Source organism: Hyla sarda, unplaced genomic scaffold (assembly GCF_029499605.1).
Source record: "Hyla sarda isolate aHylSar1 unplaced genomic scaffold, aHylSar1.hap1 scaffold_69, whole genome shotgun sequence".
NCBI classification, from domain to species: domain Eukaryota; kingdom Metazoa; phylum Chordata; class Amphibia; order Anura; family Hylidae; genus Hyla; species Hyla sarda.
The window spans coordinates 613,927-638,366 of NW_026610707.1; the positions used below are offsets into that span (position 1 = coordinate 613,927).

Sequence of the window (24,440 nt, forward strand, 5' to 3'; positions counted from 1 at the left end):
GGGAAGCTTATCGGCTTAAACTCCTCACCATAAACTGACAGACCTCACTATATATGGGAGCAATTTAGAGAGATTCCATTGGCCGGATAAGTCACCTGATTCACCTTTACATACCCCCCTAACAACAAGGTCCTTAGCAACAGGATATTTAAAGTAACAAGTGCATAGAAAATACAAATACATTGACCATTGCATAGCTTTGTATAATATGGTAGAGCAGTGGTCTCCAACCTGCGGACCGCAGGTTGACGACCACTGCTGTAGGGAGTTCTGAGGAGAAGGGACACATGACGGACATTGAGCTGCATCTGCCCCACAGGATGGGCAGGAATACAGAAGAACACGTGATTCTATACTGGGTTACCACATTAGTACCCTCACTCAAGGTGCTCTCCGCCATCATTTTCTATTCGGTGAGGTACCAGTGATGGGAGCCCTGCTGCTGGCTTTATAGCAGGCTCCCCAAAAATGGCCGCCAGCTGGAAGCACGCCACCCGTGCAGCCTCCTCAACCATCCCATGTGCAACAATGGCTGTGGTCCTTTAAGTTCCATTTAGGCTTTGGCACAGCAACTTGGTTCCCACGCCCAGGGGCGGGATGTTTCGTCTGGCTGGAATCCTTTGCGTGCTTTGCGCTTGCTGAGTTAACCCCCTGCTGGGGCGGACTGGAATCTGTGGCGCTGCATGAATTCGTCAGGCAGTTTGCACATGTCTGTAGGCTTTACATACACGATTTTTGGCAAACTTCACACAACGTATGGCCTTGAATAATGTGCTTCCTCTTAATTTCAAAGTCAAAGTCTCGTACACTTTACTGGCGCATAAACGGTCGCACATTCCACGCGGTTTCTAAGCATACAGTTCAGACTAGGGGTCTTATGGGCGCACACCCGTATCCTGTTCGTGCACATCCAAAAACGGTTGTGGCGGCCACGGGGTGTTAGTAGGATGTACCTTGAGCAGTTCGTGATGCCAGGGCACTGTTTATCTGATCCACGGTCCGAAGGTGGGAAGCAGTGACGTACACATTAGGGGCGCAATTCTTTATTTGCATCTAGTGGCGGATTTAGACGTTCCACGGTTTTGTTATCATGGTGAGACTCTCGGTTTTGCTGTGACATGCGCCCCCTATATACTTGTTGTGTTATTGTGTATGTGGGGGGGGGGGGTTGTTTCCAGCACATTCTTTGGTATCTGACCGCGTCCAATATCGGAGGCGGCGGATGATAATTAATCCCTTTAAGATTTCATCACAGGTTCAGAGAAGATTTGGGGATTTTTAATGAAGTAACGTTTTCCTGGGTCAGCGCCGAAGTTCATCCCGTGAAGACGGATTCAACACTCCTGCGTCCAATTAATTCTGATCCTGGCGCTGCGCCAAAGTAGCCCCCGCAGTTCACGGCTAATGTCTGCTCCAGCCACCTGGAGAGCGCTCCTGTTATGGGGGGAAGTGCCCACCATGATTAAACGGATCCACACACCGGGGGAGGGGGGACGTCAGATCTTCTGGAGGGTCCATAATGGTCCTGGCGCGTTCTGCTCTGACATGTGTAGAAAGTGTCTGACCTTCTGCAGAAGTTCTAGGCCCCCGTCTAATCGGATGCGAGACTCGAGCGGACCCCGTAATTACCAAAGCAATTTCATCTGAATGAGATTCCACTTACCGCAAATTAAATGGCGAAAAATTACAATGAGAAGAATGGAAAATGCCAAACAATTCAGCACTTAATTAAACCTGCACGTTAATCTGCTGTGCGGACCCCAGAGGTAGGTGATCCCAGGTGGGTTATAGGATTGGGCTTTATATACTTTATACAGTGTAATGACATAAAACACTATACACAGATTACTGAACCCACAGGAAAGTAATAGACAGACTATAATACTGTAAATACTGTAATACTGCCCCCTATATGCAAGAATATGACTACTATAATACTGCTCCTATATACAAGAATATAACTACTATAATACTGCCTCTATATACAAGAATATATCTACTATAATACTGCTCCTATATACAAGAATATAACTACTATAATACTGCTCCTATATACAAGAATATAACTACTATAATACTGCCTCTATATACAAGAATATAACTACTATAATACTGTCCCTATATACAAGAATATATCTACTATAATACTGCCCCCTATATACAAGAATATAACTGCTATAATACTGCTCCTATATACAAGAATATAACTACTATAATACTGCCTCCTATATACAAGAATATAACTAAATTAATACTGCACCTATATACAAGAATATAACTACCATAATACTGCTCCTATATACAAGAATATAACTACTATAATACTGCCCCTATATACAAGAATATAACTACTATAATACTGCTCCTATATACAAGAATATAACTACTATAATACTGCTCCTATATACAAGAATATAACTACTATAATACTGCCTCCTATATACAAGAATATAACTACTATAATACTGCCTTCTATATACAAGAATATAACTACTATAATACTGCTCCTATATACAAGAATATAACTACTATAATACTGCTCCTATATACAAGAATATAACTACTATAATACTGCCCCCTATATACAAGAATATAACTACTATAATACTGTTCCTATATACATGAATATAACTACTATAATACTGCTCCTATATACAAGAATATAACTACTATAATACTGCTCCTATATACAAGAATATAACTACTATAATACGGCTCCTATATACAAGAATATAACTACTATAATACTGCTCCTATATACAAGAATATAACTACTATAATACTGCTCCTATATACAAGAATATAATTACTATAATACTGCTCCTATATACAAGAATATAACTACTATAATACTGCTCCTATACACAAGAATATAACTACTATAATACTGCTCCTATATACAAGAATATAACTACTATAATACTGCTCCTATATACAAGAATATAACTACTATAATACTGCTCCTATATACAAGAATATAACTACTATAATACTGCTCCTATATACAAGAATATAACTACTATAATACTGCTCCTATATACAAGAATATAACTACTATAATACTGCTCCTATATACAAGAATATAACTACTATAATACTGCTCCTATATACCAGAATATAACTACTATAATACTGCTCCTATATACAAGAATATAACTACTATAATACTGGGGGGGAAGCCAGAAGAAGCTCAGTGAACGAGCGATACAATTGTTGCACACCCGCACCCTGCATCCCCCCGATAACCCCCCTGTACTGCTCTGCCGTGGATATAAGAACACTTCATGAAAATAAAGAAGAATTTTTTACTGCACCTGGGTGAGTCGTCCGTCTATTCTTTTTCTCTTTGATGAATAACTACTATAATACTGCCCCTATATACAAGAATATAACTACTATAATACTGCTCCTATATACAAGAATATAACTACTATAATACTGCTCCTATATATACAAGAATATAACTACTATAATACTGGTCCTATATACAAGAATATAACTACTATAATACTGCTCCTATATACAAGAATATAACTACTATAATACTGCTCCTATATACAAGAATATAATTACTATAATACTGCTCCTATATACAAGAATATAACTACTATAATACTGCTCCTATACACAAGAATATAACTACTATAATACTGCTCCTATATACAAGAATATAACTACTATAATACTGCTCCTATATACAAGAATATAACTACTATAATACTGCTCCTATATACAAGAATATAACTACTATAATACTGCTCCTATATACAAGAATATAACTACTATAATACTGCTCCTATATACAAGAATATAACTACTATAATACTGCTCCTATATACAAGAATATAACTACTATAATACTGCTCCTATATACCAGAATATAACTACTATAATACTGCTCCTATATACAAGAATATAACTACTATAATACTGGGGGGGAAGCCAGAAGAAGCTCAGTGAACGAGCGATACAATTGTTGCACACCCGCACCCTGCATCCCCCCGATAACCCCCCTGTACTGCTCTGCCGTGGATATAAGAACACTTCATGAAAATAAAGAAGAATTTTTTACTGCACCTGGGTGAGTCGTCCGTCTATTCTTTTTCTCTTTGATGAATAACTACTATAATACTGCCCCTATATACAAGAATATAACTACTATAATACTGCTCCTATATACAAGAATATAACTACTATAATACTGCTCCTATATATACAAGAATATAACTACTATAATACTGGTCCTATATACAAGAATATAACTACTATAATACTGCTCCTATATACAAGAATATAACTACTATAATACTGCTTCTATATACAAGAATATAACTACTATAATACTGCCCCTATATACAAGAATATAACTACTATAATACTGTCTCCTATATACAAGAATATAACTACTATAATACTGCCTCCTATATACAAGAATATAACTACTATAATACTGCTCCTATATACAAGAATATAACTACTATAATACTGCCCCTATATATAAGAATATAACTACTATAATACTGCCTCCTATATACAAGAATATAACTACTATAATACTGCTCCTATATACAAGAATATAACTACTATAATACTGCTCCTATATACAAGAATATATCTACTATAATACTGTCTCCTATATACAAGAATATAACTACTATAATACTGTTCCTATATACAAGAATATAACTACTATAATACTGCTCCTATATACAAGAATATAACTACTATAATACTGCTCCTATATACAAGAATATAACTACTATAATACTGCCTCCTATATACAAGAATATAACTACTATAATACTGCCCCCTATATACAAGAATATAACTACTATAATACTGCCCCCTATAGATGGTGTCTTAGCAGGGAGCTGTATTGTTTGGCGGTTCTCTTCTGCTCTTCCTTATCTCCTGTCTTTTTCCTCTGGGATCTCATTATCGGGTTGCGCTGTGGATACAGTTTGGCGGTATATTAATTGCCCCTTCTCTTTGCAGATAACACGGTAGAAGTGTAGAATATTTTCTTTGAAGCTTCTATAACTTCAGACTCTCTTTCTTTGGAGAAGAATCAATAAGCTTCTGAGCGGCGGGGCGGCCGGCGGGGCACGCTCATCTTAAATGTTGCAGATAGCAGCCATGTTATTGTGAGGAACAAGGAACTTAATGGGAACTCATTTCCCCAGTGAGCGCCATTTGTGCCTGGTTATTGAGGCGGGATATTTGGGTGTACGGGAAGACGTGCGCCTCGCGGGGGACATGATGTTGTTACCGAAAAACTCATTCACTAAAAGTGGCTTAGTGAGTCGGGAAAAACTCGGACTGACAAGATTATTTGTTAGACAGACCCGGTCGGTGCCGGAGGAGGCGAAAGAATCTACAAGAGGAACGATGGGAAGTCACATCCTGCTCCTCCACACAATATAAAAGGATTTTTACTATACTGTATACTGGGTGCAATCCTCAGTATCCGCTCTTATTCTGTATATATATACTGCACAGTACCACTTCTCCTGTATACTGGTATAACCCTCAGGTGGATCGGGTGTGGTTTGTCTGTAGAGTCAGTGCTGCTGCTGGGAGGTGATCTGTGTGGCTCCTGGTTCCTGCTCCCTTCTGCCTGGAGGGGAGTAGGTTTCTGGGGTGCAGGAAGAAAGCGAGACCCAGGCCTCTGGTTCCCGGAGTAGGCCCCCCCCCCCTCTGGTTTCTGACCTGAGCCGAGAGGTTTCAGGTGAAGATGTGAAGGATTGGGGTTTGCAGAGGCCCCAGGAGTCTGTGAGTGACTTTGCCTCAAGGATTGCTTATTTTATGCAAGAATTTAAAAGGAAGGACAGAGAGCGGTGCAGATTGCGCTCAGAGCTGAGATGCGCTCGAGTGCGGGCAAACACCATGTCCGGGAGCAGCGCACAGAGGCCAATAAGGACATCACAAAGATAAAAACTGACATTAACATAATTGAAAAGAAAAGAATGGACATTCAGACCAACAGCGGTCCCTTCATGGAGAAGCTCCTTAACCAGGAGAGGTTTAAGGGGAAGAAGGGGTTAAGTGACCCTGAGGAAGATGGTGACCCCACTACAACCCAGGATCCATCGCAGTGGTCTCAGAGCGGAATCTGCTCCGGACAAGCACCTCCAGCGCCAGGATCCGGGAGGAGCTCGGAGGAGGACAGCAGTTACCCCGGGGGGAGACTCATGGCGGTCATCAGGGAGATGGAGTCTCTGGTACGGTTGGAGCAGTTTGCCTTTGGAGAAGACCCAGTACCGGATGAGGAGGAGAGGAGGAGAAGTGACAAGAAAAGGAGTGAGTCGGTGTCATTCTCTTATGTCCCCCTTTCCCCAGCTTCCCCTAGTCAGGGCCCTGCGGTGGGTTCTGTGCAGGGGAAGAGCAGTGGGCAGAGTATGGAGGTTCCTACAGGAGAGTCATGTGACACTGTTTCAGCTTGTAGTAGCGGTAAGAGTGTCGGGGTGATTTCAGCTGTGAAGCCGGACATGTTTGGTGAGGTCAGCAGCCCAGCGGGAGGCCGCTTTTCTTCGGCACTGGGCCAGGGCAAGGCGGGCAGGGGTAAAGCTTTGGTCCCAGTGCCGGAGATTAGGAGCGAGGGTGGAGATAAGCGGCGCCATGGAGTGCCTAGTGGCAAAGTGGGCTCCACGGTGGGGTTTGCGGCTGGGGTGTTGTCTGCTGTCGGGGTGTCACCTGCAGGGGCTTCTCATGGGGGAACCTCATCTGTGATTGGGGCAGGCGGAACCTCGGCAGGGATAATAAAACCGCCAAGGCTGGACTGGCAATGGCGGCTGCTAAAGCCATTGAAAACTTGAAGGGGACTGTCCTAAAACTCATGGGGGCAGGAGGTTATATGGACAATATTATAAAAACTGTGCCTACATCTGGACAGCCTCCGGCCCCAAAGGACTTTCCTGTGGCCGGTGAAGCAGAGGGGGTTCCTGACCAGTCAGAGTCTGTTATTGTGACGGAACAAGACTGGACAGGATCACCCGAGGACGCTGAGGTCACACCTGTATATATTGTACATACGGGGGATCTGTCTGTGGGGTCTGGTCCAGGACTGAATGGAGGTGTGAATGGGGGAGAGGGAGTGAGGGAGGATGGGAAGACTAATGAGAGGATGGATGGAGGGGATGTGAGTGTGAGAGGGGGGGAGAGTATGGATTCTGTGGTGAGTGTGAGGGGGGGGGAAGAGTATGGATTCTGTGGTAAGTCTGAGAGGGGGGGGAGAGTATGGGTTCTGTGGGGAGTGAAAGGGATATTGGAGTGATTGGTCCATCAGAGGTACCCAACAGGAGTTATGCCAGTGTTGCTGCTGGGTCACATAGGCCACATGATGAGAGTTCTGCACCCTCTGGTCCTGGGAATAGTGACCTTCAGAGACGCTTTCTGGAGGCCTTGCGGAGGGGGGATAAGTCTATCACTGTAGAGGGTAGAGAGGTAGAACTGTCCTTTTGGAAAGAGAGGCACGGCCTCGGGGCCTTCCGAGAGCAAAGGAGAGGAGTCATGGTCACTCCCCACAGCCGGGTCTGGGGTCCCCAGGAGGAATGTGGTCCGTCTTAGGTGGAGGGGCAATCATACTTGTCCAAACAGGATAAAGGTGGTAGAGCCTCTCCTCAAGATGGATTTCAGGGCAGGTGACATCTTTGCCCTGATACATCCTCATGGTACCCCATTTTTCGATGTAAGTTTCGTCCGGGCCGAGGGGCTCGAGCTCTTTCGGTCTTGGTACGAGCTGGCAAAGATAGAACCTGAGTGGCGAGATTTTGCTGTCCAGGCAATTTCTCACCAGAATAACATCAAGAAAGTGACGGTATTAACGTGTAACGAATCTCTTTCTTGCATAGGTATCATGACCTGGATTGGGCGTTCTGGAGAGGTGGTCAGCATTCCCCATAAGAACATGAATTCGGTATCTGGTCGGGGGCCTGGACCTTCATGGTCAAGTTGAAGGTTTCAGGTAATTCTGTCACACACATTCCCTCCTCGACTTTTCTGGGGAGGGACAGGATCCTGGTTTTCTACCAGGGACAGCCGAAGGTCTGCCATAGGTGCGGTGCCCCGACACACTTCAGCGCACAATGTAGGGTCCAGAAGTGCGTTGTGTGGAGGAATAGGTCATCTCGCCGCAACCTGTGGGGACATTCGTTGTCACCTGTGTGGGGACCTCGGTCACCCCTTCAGCCGCTGTCCAGTCTCTTTTGCCAATGCGGTCGAATCTCCAGCTGGGGTTAGCCGAGATGCTAACTCCACTGGGGAGGGTACCGGCGGAGGTGAGGTAGACTACTGGTCCAAGGAAGAAAAGAATGACACCTTCTAGGGTGAGGTGTTCGGAGGCACGCCAAAGGGGAGGGGGCTCCTCAGGTGGCAGCTGAGGTAGCTTTACCTGACCCTGAGATGGTGGATTCTGCTGAGGACCTGAGGGATGGTGAGATGGAGGAGGAGGCCAGGAGACTGGATAGAGAGAAGGAGGAGGAGAAAAGGGCCATCACTGCTACCTTCTCTCCAGGAGAGAGTATGGATGAGGAGAGCAAAGAGTGGCTAAAGAATAAGAGGAAATCGGGTGCCAGAAAAAAGAGGGTGAAGAAGAGGAAGGAGAAGGAGTCCCCTTCTTTGGAGTGGGATCTTTCAGTCCCCCTCACCCTTGTCCAGGTACCAGCGGAAGGATCTACTGGCTCCCCTCTGGTAGATAGCCCTAACCAATTAATGTCGCCAGCATAAAGTCAGATGCGGCAAGATTTGCGGCCTTTGATTTTCTCGGCCGAATTGAGGCCGACATTTTATTTTTGCAGGAGACCAGGTTAACAGATCTAACTGCTATCCATAAGGCGAAGTGTGAGTAGCGCCATGGGCCCTCTTACTGGTCTCTTGCGGCCCAGCCGTATAGCGGGGTGGCGGTTCTTTTTAAAACCGCTCAGGTAGAATGCAGACGTGTAATCGAGCTAGAAATGGGGAGATGTCTGGTATTAGACGTCCTCATGAAGGGACAAGAGCTCCGCCTTGTAAACATCTATGGTCCACAGAGTAGGTGGGACCGGAAAAGTCTCTTTATGAGGATTAAGCCCCTACTTTTTACTAGTCGGCAGGTCATCTTTTGGAGGAGACTTTAATACAATCTCGTGGGAGGGATTTCGGGAAGTACCGCTCGCCCGACCCTTGCCAGAGCTGTAAGATGTCAGTGGATTGTAAGATCGTGACCGGCCTGGTCGATAGTACAGGATCTCTGAACAAGTCCAGATCAGGGATCCTAGATCGCACCTCTTGGGGAAGAGGGATCTAGATCGGGGCAGGATGTCGGCTTTCCTGGCTGATGCCATTTCCCAGTCAGGAGTAGACCCCTCTCTTAATGATTTTGACAGAGAAGATCAGAGAAGAGGAAGTGAAGCTGGCGATTGAGAGGCTTGCCCTCAAAAAGTCGCCAGGGCTGGATGGATTAACATACGAGTTTTATAAGACCTTTACGGACACCTTGGTTCCCCTCTTAACTGAAGTAATAAATGAGTGTCTATCCTCGGGCACTCTACCAAAGTCAATGAGGAGGTCCCGCATTGAGAATTGGCGTCCCATAGCGCTTCTCAATGTGGACACAAAGATCCTGGCAAAAGTGCTCTTCAACAGGTTGGGCAAAATTGCACCCCAGCTCCTTTCGGGGTCCCAGCACTGCTCTGTTCCTGGTCGTAGCACTTTTAGTGCAGTGCTGGGTATTCACGAGGCTGTGGAGCAGGGTCGGGCTGGTCACTGGAAGGGGTTTTCTGCTGTCCTTGGACCAGGCAAAGGCTTTTGATCGAGTTGATCACGAGTATCTCTGGTCCACTCTTTTGAAATACGGTCTGCCGTGGGGGGTTTGTGGATTGTCTGAGAACATTCTATGCAGGGGCTGAGACTTTTCCATTGGTAAACGGTTGGGTGGGCCGCCCTTTTGGGGCGGAGTCTGGTGTGCGTCAAGGCTGTCCGTTAAGCCCTTTGCTTTATGTGTTCGCGATCGACCCCTTCATTCGAGGGAATGTTCGGGGACCATTGGTGGGGGTGAGGATGGACCCGGCGGTGCCGGATTCTGCCTTAAGGGTAGTGACATACGCTGATGACGTCTCCTTTTTTGTCTCTTCGCAAGGAGAGGCGGAGTGGGTGATGTCGGAGGTGGATTGCTACACGGAGGCCTCCGGGTCTAAGATCAACTGGGACAAGTGCAAAAGTCTTTGGTTGGGAGGTGGAGACCCTCGGTTTTGTCTCCCGGACACCCTCCCTGTGCCCCAGGAATCTGCAAAAATTCTGGGCATCGAATTTGGTCCCAGGGATTACCCCACACAAAATTGGGAAAGTAGGCTGGAAGATGTCTCCAAAAGAGTGGAACAGTGGAAAGGTTGGTCTTTGACCTTTAGGGAAAGGGTCTTCTTGATCAGGTCTTTCTTGCTCCCGTTGTTAATCTATTTGGGCAATGTCAGCCTTTTGCCAGAACCTCTCTGGGCCGGGGTCTACAGTCTGTTCTTCCTAATGTTGTGGGGGAACAGACTGAACCTAGGTAAGAGGGAGGTGACTTACCGAACGAGGAGACTAGGCGGGTTGGGTATGGTCAACCCGGTGGTATTCCTAGTGAATACCTTTTTAAAGGCCAATATATCAAACCTCTGGACAGAGAGGGCTCCTCTGTGGGAAGTCTCTTGTAGAGGGCTCCTTCGTGAGTAGTCTCTTGCAGGGGGCTCCTCCGTGGGAAGTCTCTTGCAGGAGATGCTTTCAGCCTTTCTTCCCGGAATGGGAGAGAGGCGGTCAAGTGAAGGATCTTCGCACGCCACACGGGCATCTCCCGACTTATGCTGCACTGGTTCTGAAGGTCATCAGGAGGTGGGGGCTGGGGATGTGGGAGGTAAGAACTCTCCTGAGGAAAATCCTCGATAACAGGGTCTTGCTGACTCATTTCCAGAAACCACTGGCCCTCAAGGATTGCCCAGGTTGGGATCAAGGGAGTGGGTTGTTTCTTTTAAATTCACCTAGGATCCCCTTGAAGTTTTGGTACAAATGGTTTATTTACCCGGCATGCAACGCGTTTCGCTGGATGACCAGCTTCATCAGGTGCCTGATGCCTGATGAAGCTGGTCATCCAGCGAAACGCGTTGCATGCCGGGTAAATAAACCATTTTTACCTTTGAAGTCTTGTGCGCTGCCTTTATCCTGGGCTGTCCCTTGGAGGGATCCGTCTGAGTGCTTTTAATATAGAGGTATATCAAAGGGTGGGAGCTTCCATCGGTTGGCCGCGGATGGCTACCCTTTCCTATGCTGGGTGGCTTTATGGGGCTTTCAAAGATCTGGGTGTCCGGGACCGGTGCCCTTCTTTTTTAGTCAGTGTAGTGGTCAGGTATCACACGTGGTAAGAGAGGTGTTTAGTGTCGACGAGACAGAAAATCCTCCCCATGGAAAACGTTTGTAGGAACACTCTCTGTGACCTGGTGAAGGTTCGTTCTTTGGAATATGAAAAGTTGGGGGCATTTGCAGCCTCTTCCCTGTGGAGAGGGTTCTCCTTTAAGGTGCCCTGACCGAGTAGTCTCGTCCCTGGTGATGGGCTGAAGCTGTCACATTTTTGTTTTGTTTTGATCAAGATGAAAAGATGTAGGCGGCTACAGACATCGAACCGGAGCCCTGAGGGGTTGGTGTTATGGTGTAGGGACTGTATATATGTATAGGGGTTGTATATATGTATAGGGGTTGTATATATGTATAGGGGCTGTATATATGTATAGGAGTTGTATATATGTATAGGGGTTGTATATATGAATAGGAGTTGTATATATGTATAGGGACTGTATATTGTATAAGGGTTGTATATATGTATAGGGGTTGTATATATGTATAGGAGTTGTATATATGTATAGGGGTTGTATATATGTATAGGAGTTGTATATATGTATAGGGGTTGTATATATGTATAGGGACTGTATATTGTATAAGGGTTGTATATATGTATAGGGGTTGTATATATGTATAGGGGTTGTATATATGTATAGGGACTGTATATTGTATCAGGGTTGTATATATGTAGAGGGGTTGTATATATGTATAGGGGCTGTATATATGTATAGGAGTTGTATATATGTATAGGGGTTGTATATATGAATAGGAGTTGTATATATGTATAGGGACTGTATATTGTATAAGGGTTGTATATATGTATAGGGGTTGTATATATGTATATATGTATAGGGGTTGTATATATGTATAGGAGTTGTATATATGTATAGGGGTTGTATATATGTATAGGAGTTGTATATATGTATAGGGGCTGTATATATGTATAGGGACTGTATATTGTATAAGGGTTGCATATATGTATAGGGGTTGTATATATGTATAGGGGGTGTATATATGTATAAGGGTTGCATATATGTATAGGAGTTGTATATATGTATAGGAGTTGTATATATGTATAGGGGCTGTATATATGTATAGGGGTTGTATATATGTATAGGGGTTGTATATATGTATAGGAGTTGTATATATGTATAGGGGTTGTATATATGTATAGTGACTGTATATTGTATAAGGGTTGCATATATGTATAGGGGTTGTATATATGTATAGGAGTTGTATATATGTATAGGGGCTGTATATATGTATAGGAGTTGTATATATGTATAGGGGTTGCATATATGTATAAGGGTTGCATATATGTATAGGAGTTGTATATATGTATAGGAGTTGTATATATGTATAGGGGCTGTATATATGTATAGGAGTTGTATATATGTATAGGGGCTGTATATATGTATAGGAGTTGTATATATGTACAGGAGTTGTATATATGTATAGGAGTTGTATATATGTATAGGGGTTGTATATATGTATAGGGGCTGTATATATGTATAGGAGTTGTATATATGTATATGGGTTGTATATATGTATAGGAGTTGTATATATGTATAGGGGTTGTATATATGTATAGGGACTGTCTATGTATAGGGGTTGTATATATGAATAGGAGTTGTATATATGTATAGGGACTGTATATTGCATAAGGGTTGTATATATGTATAGGGGTTGTATATATGTATAGGGGTTGTATATATGTATAGGAGTTGTATATATGTATAGGGGTTGTATATATGTATAGGGACTGTATATGTATAGGGGTTGTATATATGAATAGGAGTTGTATATATGTATAGGGACTGTATATTGTATAAGGGTTGTATATATGTATAGGGGTTGTATATATGTATAGGGGCTGTATATATGTATAGGAGTTGTATATATGTATAGGAGTTGTATATATGTATAGGGGTTGTATATATGTATAGGGACTGTATATTGTGTAAGGGTTGTATATATGTATAGGGACTGTATATTGTATAAGGGTTGTATATATGTATAGGGGTTGTATATATGTATAGGGGTTGTATATATGTATAGGGGCTGTATATATGTATAGGAGTTGTATATATGTATAGGGGTTGTATATATGAATAGGAGTTGTATATATGTATAGGGACTGTATATTGTATAAGGGTTGTATATATGTATAGGGGTTGTATATATATATATATAGGGGTTGTATATATGTATATGAGTTGTATATATGTGTAGGGGTTGTATATATGTATAGGGGTTGTATATATATAGGGGTTGTATATATGTATAGGGGGTGTATATATGTATAAGGGTTGCATATATGTATAGGAGTTGTATATATGTATAGGAGTTGTATATATGTATAGGGGCTGTATATATGTATAGGGGTTGTATATATGTATAGGAGTTGTATATATGTATAGGGGTTGTATACATGTATGGGGGGATTCTGTGCTACCTAATGTGCTACCTAATGTGGGGAAACTTCTACCTAATGTGTGGAATCTGTGCTACCTAATGTGTGGAATTTGTGCTACCTAATGTGTGGAATTTGTGCTACTTAATGTGGGGAAATTACTACCTAATGTGGGGTAACTGGTACCAAATGTGGGGAATATATGCTACCTAATGAGGGGAAACTGCTACATACCTAATGTGGGGGAACTGCTGCCTACCTAATGTGGAGAACTGCTACCTACCTAATGTGGGGGAACTGCTACCTACCTTAAGTGGGGGAACTGCTGCCTACCTAATGCTCCCCCCCCCCTGGCAGTAGCACCCTCATCATCCACCAGCAACCCCCCCCCTCCCAGCAGCAGCACCTCCATCAGCAGATCCTGATGGTGGATGATGGGGGTGCTCCTGCCAGGAGGATGATCCTGACGATGTACGATGGGGGTGATACTGCCAGGGGGGATGGCCAGTAGCACCCTCATCATCCTCCAGCAACACCTCCCCAGTACTAGCACCCCCATCATCAACTAGCAACACCACCAGATTTATATTCAGAGGGTACAGTATGTGGCAGAATTATATTCAGAGGGTACAATGTGTGGCGGTATATTCAGAGGGTACAGTATGTGGCAGATTTATATTCTGAGGGTACAGTGTGTGGCGGTATATTCAGAGGGTACAGTATGTGGCAGATTTATATTCAGAGTGTACAGTATGTGTTGGTATTCAGAATGTACAGTGTGTGGTAGTATTATATTCAGTGGGTATGGTGTATGGAAGGTTTATAATCAAAGAGTATAGTGTACAGTAGTATTATATTTAGAGGATACAGTGTCTGGCAGGTTTATAATAATTATTGTTTTCATATAGAGGATGAGAATGCGCTGACATAGTGAGGAGACGTCTGGGCGTCACATTCTGCAGACAGAAGTTTTAGCTGGACCCGGCGGTATGTTTCTTCTGAATTAGATAAGTGAAGACTATAGAGAAGACATCACCTGTAATCACTGATATCATTGTGTATTCTCCTCACTATAGAGAAGACGTCACCTGTAGTCACTGATATCATTGTGTATTCTCCTCACTATAGAGAAGACGTCACCTGTAATCACTGATATCATTGTGTATTCTCCTCACTATAGAGAAGACGTCACCTGTAGTCACTGATATCATTGTGTATTCTCCTCACTATAGAGAAGACGTCACCTGTAGTCACTGATATCATTGTGTATTCTCCTCACTATAGAGAAGACGTCACCTGTAATCACTGATATCATTGTGTATTCTCCTCACTATAGAGAAGACGTCACCTGTAGTCACTGATATCATTGTGTATTCTCCTCACTATAGAGAAGACGTCACCTGTAGTCACTGATATCATTGTGTATTCTCCTCACTATAGAGAAGACGTCACCTGTAATCACTGATATCATTAAGTATTCTCCTCACTATAGACAAGACGTCACCTGTAGTCACTGATATCTGTTACGCCTAGCGCTCCGGGTCCCCGCTCCTCCCCGGAGCGCGTACGGCGTCTCTCTCTCCGCAGCGCCCCGGTCGGTCCCGCTGACCGGGAGCGCTGCACTGTCATGGCCGTCGGGGATGCGATTCGCACAGCGGGACGCGCCCGCTCGCGAATCGCATCCCAGGTCACTTACCCGTTCCCGTCCCCTGCTGTCATGTGCTGGCGCGCGCGGCTCCGCTCTCTAGGGCGCGCGCGCGCCAGCTCCCTGAGACTTAAAGGGCCAGTGCACCAATGATTGGTGCCTGGCCCAATTAGCTTTATTGGCTTCCACCTGCTCCCTGACTATATCTGACCTCCTCCCATGCACTCCCTTGCCGGATCTTGTTGCCTTGTGCCAGTGAAAGCGTTTGTGTGTCCATAGCCTGTGTACCAGAACTTCTGCTATCCACCCTGACTACGAATCTTGCCGCCTGCCCCCGACCTTCTGCTACGTCCGACCTTGCTTCTGTCTACTCCCTTGTACCGCGCCTATCTTCAGCAGCCAGAGAGGTTGAGCCGTTGCTAGTGGATACGACCTGGTCACTACCGCCGCAGCAAGACCATCCCGCTTTGCGGCGGGCTCTGGTGAAAACCAGTAGTGACTTAGAACCGGTCCACTAGCACGGTCCACGCCAATCCCTCTCTGGCACAGAGGATCCACCTCCTGCCAGCCGGCACCGTGACAATATCATTGTGTATCCTCCTCACTATAGAGAAGACGTCACCTGTAATCACTGATATCATTGTGTATTCTCCTCACTATAGAGAAGACGTCACCTGTAATCACTGATATCATTGTGTATTCTCCTCACTATAGAGAAGACGTCACCTGTAGTCACTGATATCATTGTGTATTCTCCTCACTATAGAGAAGACGTCACCTGTAGTCACTGATATCATTGTATATTCTCCTCACTATAGAGAAGACGTCACCTGTAATCACTGATATCATTGTGTATTCTCCTCACTATAGAGAAGACGTCACCTGTAGTCACTGATATCATTGTGTATTCTCCTCACTATAGAGAAGACGTCACCTGTAGTCACTGATATCATTGTGTATTCTCCTCACTATAGAGAAGACGTCACCTGTAATCACTGATATCATTGTGTATTCTCCTCACTATAGACAAGACGTCACCTGTAGTCACTGATATCATTGTGTATCCTCCTCACTATAGAGAAGACGTCACCTGTAATCACTGATATCATTGTACATTCTCCTCACTATAGAGAAGACGTCACCTGTAGTCACTGATATCATTGTGTATTCTCCTCACTATAGAGAAGACGTCACCTGTAGTCACTGATATCATTGTGTATTCTCCTCACTATAGAGAAGACGTCACCTGTAATCACTGATATCATTGTGTATTCTCCTCACTATAGAGAAGACGTCACCTGTAGTCACTGATATCATTGTACATTCTCCTCACTATAGAGAAGACGTCACCTGTAGTCACTGATACCATTCTGTATTCTCCTCACTATAGAGAAGATGTCACCTGTAGTCACTGATATCATTGTACATTCTCCTCACTATAGAGAAGACGTCACCTGTAATCACTGATATCATTGTGTATTCTCCTCACTATAGAGAAGACGTCACCTGTAGTCACTGATACCATTCTGTATTCTCCTCACTATAGAGAAGAGGTCACCTGTAATCACTGATATCATTGTGTATTCTCCTCACTATAGAGAAGACGTCACCTGTAGTCACTGATATCATTGTGTATCCTCCTCACTATAGAGAAGACGTCACCTGTAGTCACGGATATCATTGTGTATTCTCCTCACTATAGAGAAGACGTCACCTGTAGTCACTGATATCATTGTACATTCTCCTCACTATAGAGAAGACGTCACCTGTAATCACTGATATCATTGTGTATTCTCCTCACTATAGAGAAGACGTCACCTGTAGTCACTGATATCATTGTGTATTCTCCTCACTATAGAGAAGACGTCACCTGTAGTCACTGATATCATTGTGTATTCTCCTCACTATAGAGAAGACGTCACCTGTAATCACTGATATCATTGTGTATTCTCCTCACTATAGAGAAGATGTCACCTGTAATCACTGATATCATTGTGTATTCTCCTCACTATAGAGAAGATGTCACCTGTAGTCACTGATATCATTGTGTATTCTCCTCACTATAGAGAAGACGTCACCTGTAATCACTGATATCATTGTGTATTCTCCTCACTATAGAGAAGATGTCACCTGTAATCACTGATATCATTGTGTATTCTTCTCACTATAGAGAAGATGTCACCTGTAATCACTGATATCATTGTACATTCTCCTCTCTGTGTTCTATCAGAGCTGGAGTCACTTGTCAGTTCTACAGTTATGATGAGTGAAACTACAACTCCCAGAATAACCTCACCACTGCATAAAGGGGTACTCTACTGGGAAAAATGTTTTAATCAACTGGTGCTACAAAGTTAAACAGATTTATAAATTACTTCTATTTAAAAATCTTAATCCAGTACTTCCAGTACTTATTAGCTGCTGTATAAGTGATTCACAGGAAGTTCTTTTCTTTTTTAATTTATTTTCTGTCTGACCACAGTGCTCTGTGCTGACACCTCTGTCCATGTCAAGAACTGTCCATAGTAGGAGCAAATCCCCATTGCAAACCTATCCTGCTCTGGACAGTACCTGACATGGACAGACAGAGCACTGTGGACAGACTGGAAAGAACTACACAACTTCCTGTGGAGAATACAACAGCTTAAATAAGTACTGTAAGGATTAAGATTTTAAATAGAAGTAATTTAAAAATCTGGGGAAATGTAGATATGTGTAGCTCAACCACAGAAAAATGAGCGAGGTTAACTAAAAGCTCTCCCCCACAGAGAGATGCAGAAAAGTGAAAAAAATAGAATATTAGTCCTCAGCTCAATATCAGAAAAAAGATTAATGGGGGATGTCTGGTATCAATAATAGAGAAAAAACACAATTAGTGTATAAATGGTATTTAATAAATATTAAATAGTGCGTTCCCGCAGGGCCCTGCGGTAGCGCACAATTAGTTAAAAAAGAAATATAAAATACAACAAGTAGTTACACTACAGAGCGAGTGTATCTATTAAGGCTAACAGCCGTATAATGATACACTGGATGATACACTGGGTGATGGTGTGTTAAAGTGTTACTCTGATCAGAATAATAGTAAATTCAGTGTGTACAAAAATAAGAATAAAAATAATAATAATAAAACGTTCCTCCTGGAAAGAAAAATGGTTTGATGGAAAAAATGGATGATACAAGAAAAATAAGTCCTGAAAAATAGGTCCTGAAAGTGAAAAGTAGCAGTCCTGTAAATGGTGGAGTTATGACCTGTAGGATGGATCCTATAATTGGCCTAAAATAATGTCCTGCAAAAAATAATGTCCTGCAAAAAAACGTACACTGTATATGGTGATACCATAAGAATTGTTTGAATAGTGGATATTGCAATTAAATCGCTGTTGCCGGTTTCTCCACTCCACAGCCTATAAATAGAAATAAAGTCACTGGCACGATTGTGCCACTCACCGCACCGCTGATGGACAGATGGATGATGGACGAATGAGCTCTAGCCGGGGCGGCGTGATGGTCGCGGGATAGACAGCCGTTCTCACCGGCGAGCTGTCCCTTGGCGTCAGGTGTACTCTAGCCGGGGCGGTATGTGGTACACCACTGAGGAAGGGGTATTACTTATCTGCTCTGAACCCCGAAACGCGTTTGGTGACCGAGATTGAGCCTCTTTTATTGGTCTAGTTCACACTACAGTTGCGGTTATACAAGCATCTATCGGATAGTTCCTCTCTGGAGAGACTTCATCCACTATCCATTCATTACATGGTCCGGTACTTAAATTCATCTGCTGAACCGGTGTCGAACCCTCCACCATTGGATCAACATCTCTATCTGCATGCAGCATTACTATACAACATCATTTAGCACCAACTAACCTCCCGCACAAGGTCAGCTGACCTGCCATCAGCTGACCTGCTACGTCAGACGCCAAGAGTTAACTCGCCGGTGAGAGCGGCTGGAGATTCTGCGACCAACACTCCGCCCCGGCTAGAGTACACCTGACGCCAAGGGACAGCTCGCCGGTGAGAACGGCTGTCTATCCCGCGACCATCACGCCGCCCCGGCTAGAGCTCATTCGTCCATCATCCATCTGTCCATCAGCGGTGCGGTGAGTGGCACAATCGTGCCAGTGACTTTATTTCTATTTATAGGCTGTGGAGTGGAGAAACCGGCAACAGCGATTTAATTGCAATATCCACTATTCAAACAATTCTTATGGTATCACCATATACAGTGTACGTTTTTTTGCAGGACATTATTTTTTGCAGGACATTATTTTAGGCCAATTATAGGATCCATCCTACAGGTCATAACTCCACCATTTACAGGACTGCTACTTTTCACTTTCAGGACCTATTTTTCAGGACTTATTTTTCTTGTATCATCCATTTTTTCCATCAAACCATTTTTCTTTCCAGGAGGAACGTTTTATTATTATTATTTTTATTCTTATTTTTGTACACACTGAATTTACTATTATTCTGATCAGAGTAACACTTTAACACACCATCACCCAGTGTATCATCCAGTGCATCATTATACGGCTGTTAGCCTTAATAGATACACTCGCTCTGTAGTGTAACTACTTGTTGTATTTTATATTTCTTTTTTAACTAATTGTGCGCTACCGCAGGGCCCTGCGGGAACGCACTATTTAATATTTATTAATTACCATTTATACACTAATTGTGTTTTTTCTCTATTATTGATACCAGACATCCCCCATTAATCTTTTTTCTGATATTGAGCTGAGGACTAATATTCTATTTTTTTTAATTTAAAAATCTGTTTAACTTTCTGGCACCAGTTGATATAAAAGTAAATGTTTTCCAGTGGAGTACCCCTTTAAGTAATTCTGGGAGCTGTATATTTAAATGGTGAATACTTCTTTAACACTTTCCTATTCTGTGGCAACTGGTATATCTGATTATTATACTGGAATTTCTCACAATGCGCTACAACAGTGGTGTCTGTCACAACAGGCTAAAAACTTACTGGGGGGGGGGAGGTATGGGGGTGACACCATTTTCTACCGCACCGGGTGACACCAACCCTACCAACGCCACTGGTGTGTATATGTAGGTATGTGGTGTATACTGGTGTATATATAGGTATGTAGTGTGTGTATATATATATATATATAGGTATGTAGTGTGTGTATATATAGGTATGTAGTGTGTATATATATAGGTATGTAGTGTGTATATGTAGGTATGTAGTGTATATAGGTATGTAGGGTGTGTATATATAGGTATGTGGTGTATATATAGGTATGTAGTGTATATAGGTATGTAGTGTGTATATATAGGTATGTGGTGTATACAGGTGTATATATAGGTATGTAGTGTATATATAGGTATGTGGTGTATACAGGTGTATATATAGGTATGTAGTGTGTATATATATAGGTATATAGTGTGTGTATATAGGTATGTGGTGTATATATAGGTATGTAGTGTGTATATTTAGGTATGTAGTGTGTATGTATATATAGGTATGTAGTGTGTGTATATAGGTATGTGGTGTGTATATATAGGTATGTAGTGTGTGTATATAGGTATGTGGTGTATATATAGGTATGTAGTGTGTGTATATAGGTATGTGGTGTATATATAGGTATGTAGTGTGTGTATATAGGTATGTGGTGTATATATAGGTATGTAGTGTGTATATATAGGTATGTGGTGTATACAGGTGTATATATAGGTATGTAGTGTGTGTATATATAGGTATGTGGTATATATATAGGTATGTGGTGTATATATAGGTATGTAGTGTGTATATATAGGTATGTGTTGTATACAGGTGTATATATAGGTATGTAGTGTGTATATATAGGTATGTAGTGTATATATAGGTATGTGGTGTATATAGGTGTATATATAGGTATGTAGTGTGTATATATAGGTATGTGGTGTATACAGGTGTATATATAGGTATGTGGTGTATACAGGTGTATATATAGGTATGTGGTGTATATAGGTGTATATATAGGCATGTAGTGTGTATATATAGGTATGTGGTGTATACAGGTGTATATATAGGTATGTAGTGTATATATAGGTATGTGGTGTATACAGGTGTATATATAGGTATGTAGTGTATATATAGGTATGTGGTGTATATATAGGTATGTGGTGTATATATAGGTATGTGGTGTATATATAGGTATGTAGTGTGTATATATAGGTATGTGTTGTATACAGGTGTATATATAGGTATGTGGTGTATATATAGGTATGTGGTGTATAGAGGTGTATATATAGGTATGTAGTGTGTGTGTATGTATATATATAGGTATGTGGTGTATATATAGGTATGTGGTGTGTATATATAGGTATGTAGTGTATATAGGTATGTAGTGTATATAGGTATGTAGTGTATATATAGGCATGTAGTGTGTATATATAGGTATGTGGTGTATATATAGGTATGTAGTGTGTATATATAGGTATGTAGTGTATATATAGGTATGTGGTGTATATATAGGTATGTAGTGTATATATAGGTATGTAGTGTATATATAGGTATGTAGTGTGTATATATAGGTATGTAGTGTATATATAGGTATGTAGTGTGTATATATAGGTATGTAGTGTATATATAGGTATGTAGTGTATATATAGGTATGTAGTGTGTATATATAGGTATGTAGTGTATATATAGGTATGTAGTGTGTATATATAGGTATGTAGTGTATATATAGGTATGTGGTGTATATATAGGTATGTGGTGTATACAGGTGTATATATAGGTATGTAGTGTATACATAGGTATGTGGTGTATACAGGTGTATATATAGGTATGTAGTGTATATATAGGTATGTGGTGTATACAGGTGCATATATAGGTATGTAGTGTATATATAGGTATGTGGTGTATACAGGTGTATATATAGGTATGTAGTGTATATATAGGTATGTGGTGTATATATAGGTATGTAGTGTATATATAGGTATGTAGTGTATATATAGGTATGTGGTGTATACAGGAGTATATATAGGTATGTAGTGTATATATAGGTATGTAGTGTATATATAGGTATGTGGTGTATATATAGGTATTTAGTGTATATATAGGTATGTGGTGTATATATAGGTATGTGGTGTATACAGGTGTATATATAGGTATGTGGTGTATACAGGTGTATATATAGGTATGTGGTGTATACAGGTGTATATATAGGTATGGAGTGTGTATATAGGTATGTGGTGTATACAGGTGTATATATAGGTATGTAGTGTATATATAGGTATGTGGTGTATATAGGTGTATATATAGGTATGTAGTGTTTATATAGGTATGTGGTGTATATATAGGTATGTAGTGTATATATAGGTATGTGGTGTATATATAGGTATGTGGTGTATACAGGAGTATATATAGGTATGTAGTGTATATATAGGTATGTAGTGTATATATAGGTATGTGGTGTATATATAGGTATTTAGTGTATATATAGGTATGTGGTGTATATATAGGTATGTGGTGTATACAGGTGTATATATAGGTATGTGGTGTATACAGGTGTATATATAGGTATGTGGTGTATACAAATGTATATATAGGTATGTGGTGTATACAGGTGTATATATAGGTATGGAGTGTGTATATAGGTATGTGGTGTATACAGGTGTATATATAGGTATGTAGTGTATATATAGGTATGTGGTGTATATAGGTGTATATATAGGTATGTAGTGTATATATAGGTATGTGGTGTATATATAGGTATGTAGTGTATATATAGGTATGTGGTGTATATATAGGTATGTGGTGTATACAGGAGTATATATAGGTATGTAGTGTATATATAGGTATGTAGTGTATATATAGGTATGTGGTGTATATATAGGTATTTAGTGTATATATAGGTATGTGGTGTATATATAGGTATGTGGTGTATACAGGTGTATATATAGGTATGTGGTGTATACAGGTGTATATATAGGTATGTGGTGTATACAGGTGTATATATAGGTATGGAGTGTGTATATAGGTATGTGGTGTATACAGGTGTATATATAGGTATGTAGTGTATATATAGGTATGTGGTGTATATAGGTGTATATATAGGTATGTAGTGTTTATATAGGTATGTGGTGTATATATAGGTATGTGGTGTATATAGGTGTATATATAGGTATGTAGTGTATATATAGGTATGTGGTGTATATATAGGTATGTAGTGTATATATAGGTATGTGGTGTATATATAGGTATGTGGTGTATACAGGAGTATATATAGGTATGTAGTGTATATATAGGTATGTAGTGTATATATAGGTATGTGGTGTATATATAGGTATTTAGTGTATATATAGGTATGTGGTGTATATATAGGTATGTGGTGTATACAGGTGTATATATAGGTATGTGGTGTATACAGGTGTATATATAGGTATGTGGTGTATACAGGTGTATATATAGGTATGGAGTGTGTATATAGGTATGTGGTGTATACAGGTGTATATATAGGTATGTAGTGTATATATAGGTATGTGGTGTATATAGGTGTATATATAGGTATGTAGTGTATATATAGGTATGTGGTGTATACAGGTGTATATATAGGTATGTAGTGTATATATAGGTATGTGGTGTATATAGGTGTATATATAGGTATGGAGTGTGTGTTGTCCTGGACCTGAAGGGATTGTGTTTGTGTTATTAGGATTTGTTATGTATGAGGTTTATTTATGTTCATTTCATTATCATTGTTCTGGATGTTATGTTGGTTTATGTTTTGTACTTTATATAAAATAAAAGAGTTTCTCAGTATAACTTCTCCTGTCCTGTATATATATATATATATATATATATACTGCTCAGTATCACTTCTGTCCTGTATATATATACACTGCACAGTATAACTTCTCCTGTCCTGTATATATATATATATACACTGCTCAGTATAACTTCTCTTGTCCTGTGTATGTATATATATATATATATATACTGCTCAGTATCACTTCTGTCCTGTATATATATACACTGCACAGTATAACTTCTCCTGTCCTATATATATATATACACTGCTTAGTA

At 41.3% G+C, this 24,440-nt stretch overlaps 1 long non-coding RNA gene across 3 annotated transcripts in view; it reads left to right on the plus strand.

Annotated features, from left to right (window-relative positions):
• The window catches only part of LOC130343845 (uncharacterized), a 136,534-nt gene that overhangs the window by 37,166 nt on the left and 74,928 nt on the right, over positions 1-24,440 (plus strand). The window contains exons 1-2 of one of the 3 annotated variants that reach the window (XR_008883000.1): positions 7,861-7,963; positions 14,665-14,743. The exons of 1 other annotated variant lie outside the window; for it this stretch is intronic. This is a non-coding gene — a long non-coding RNA (uncharacterized LOC130343845). Of the gene's footprint in view, positions 1-7,860; positions 7,964-14,664; positions 14,744-24,440 lie in introns of those variants that run through there. One more of the 3 variants, XR_008882998.1, reaches the window with a different exon arrangement.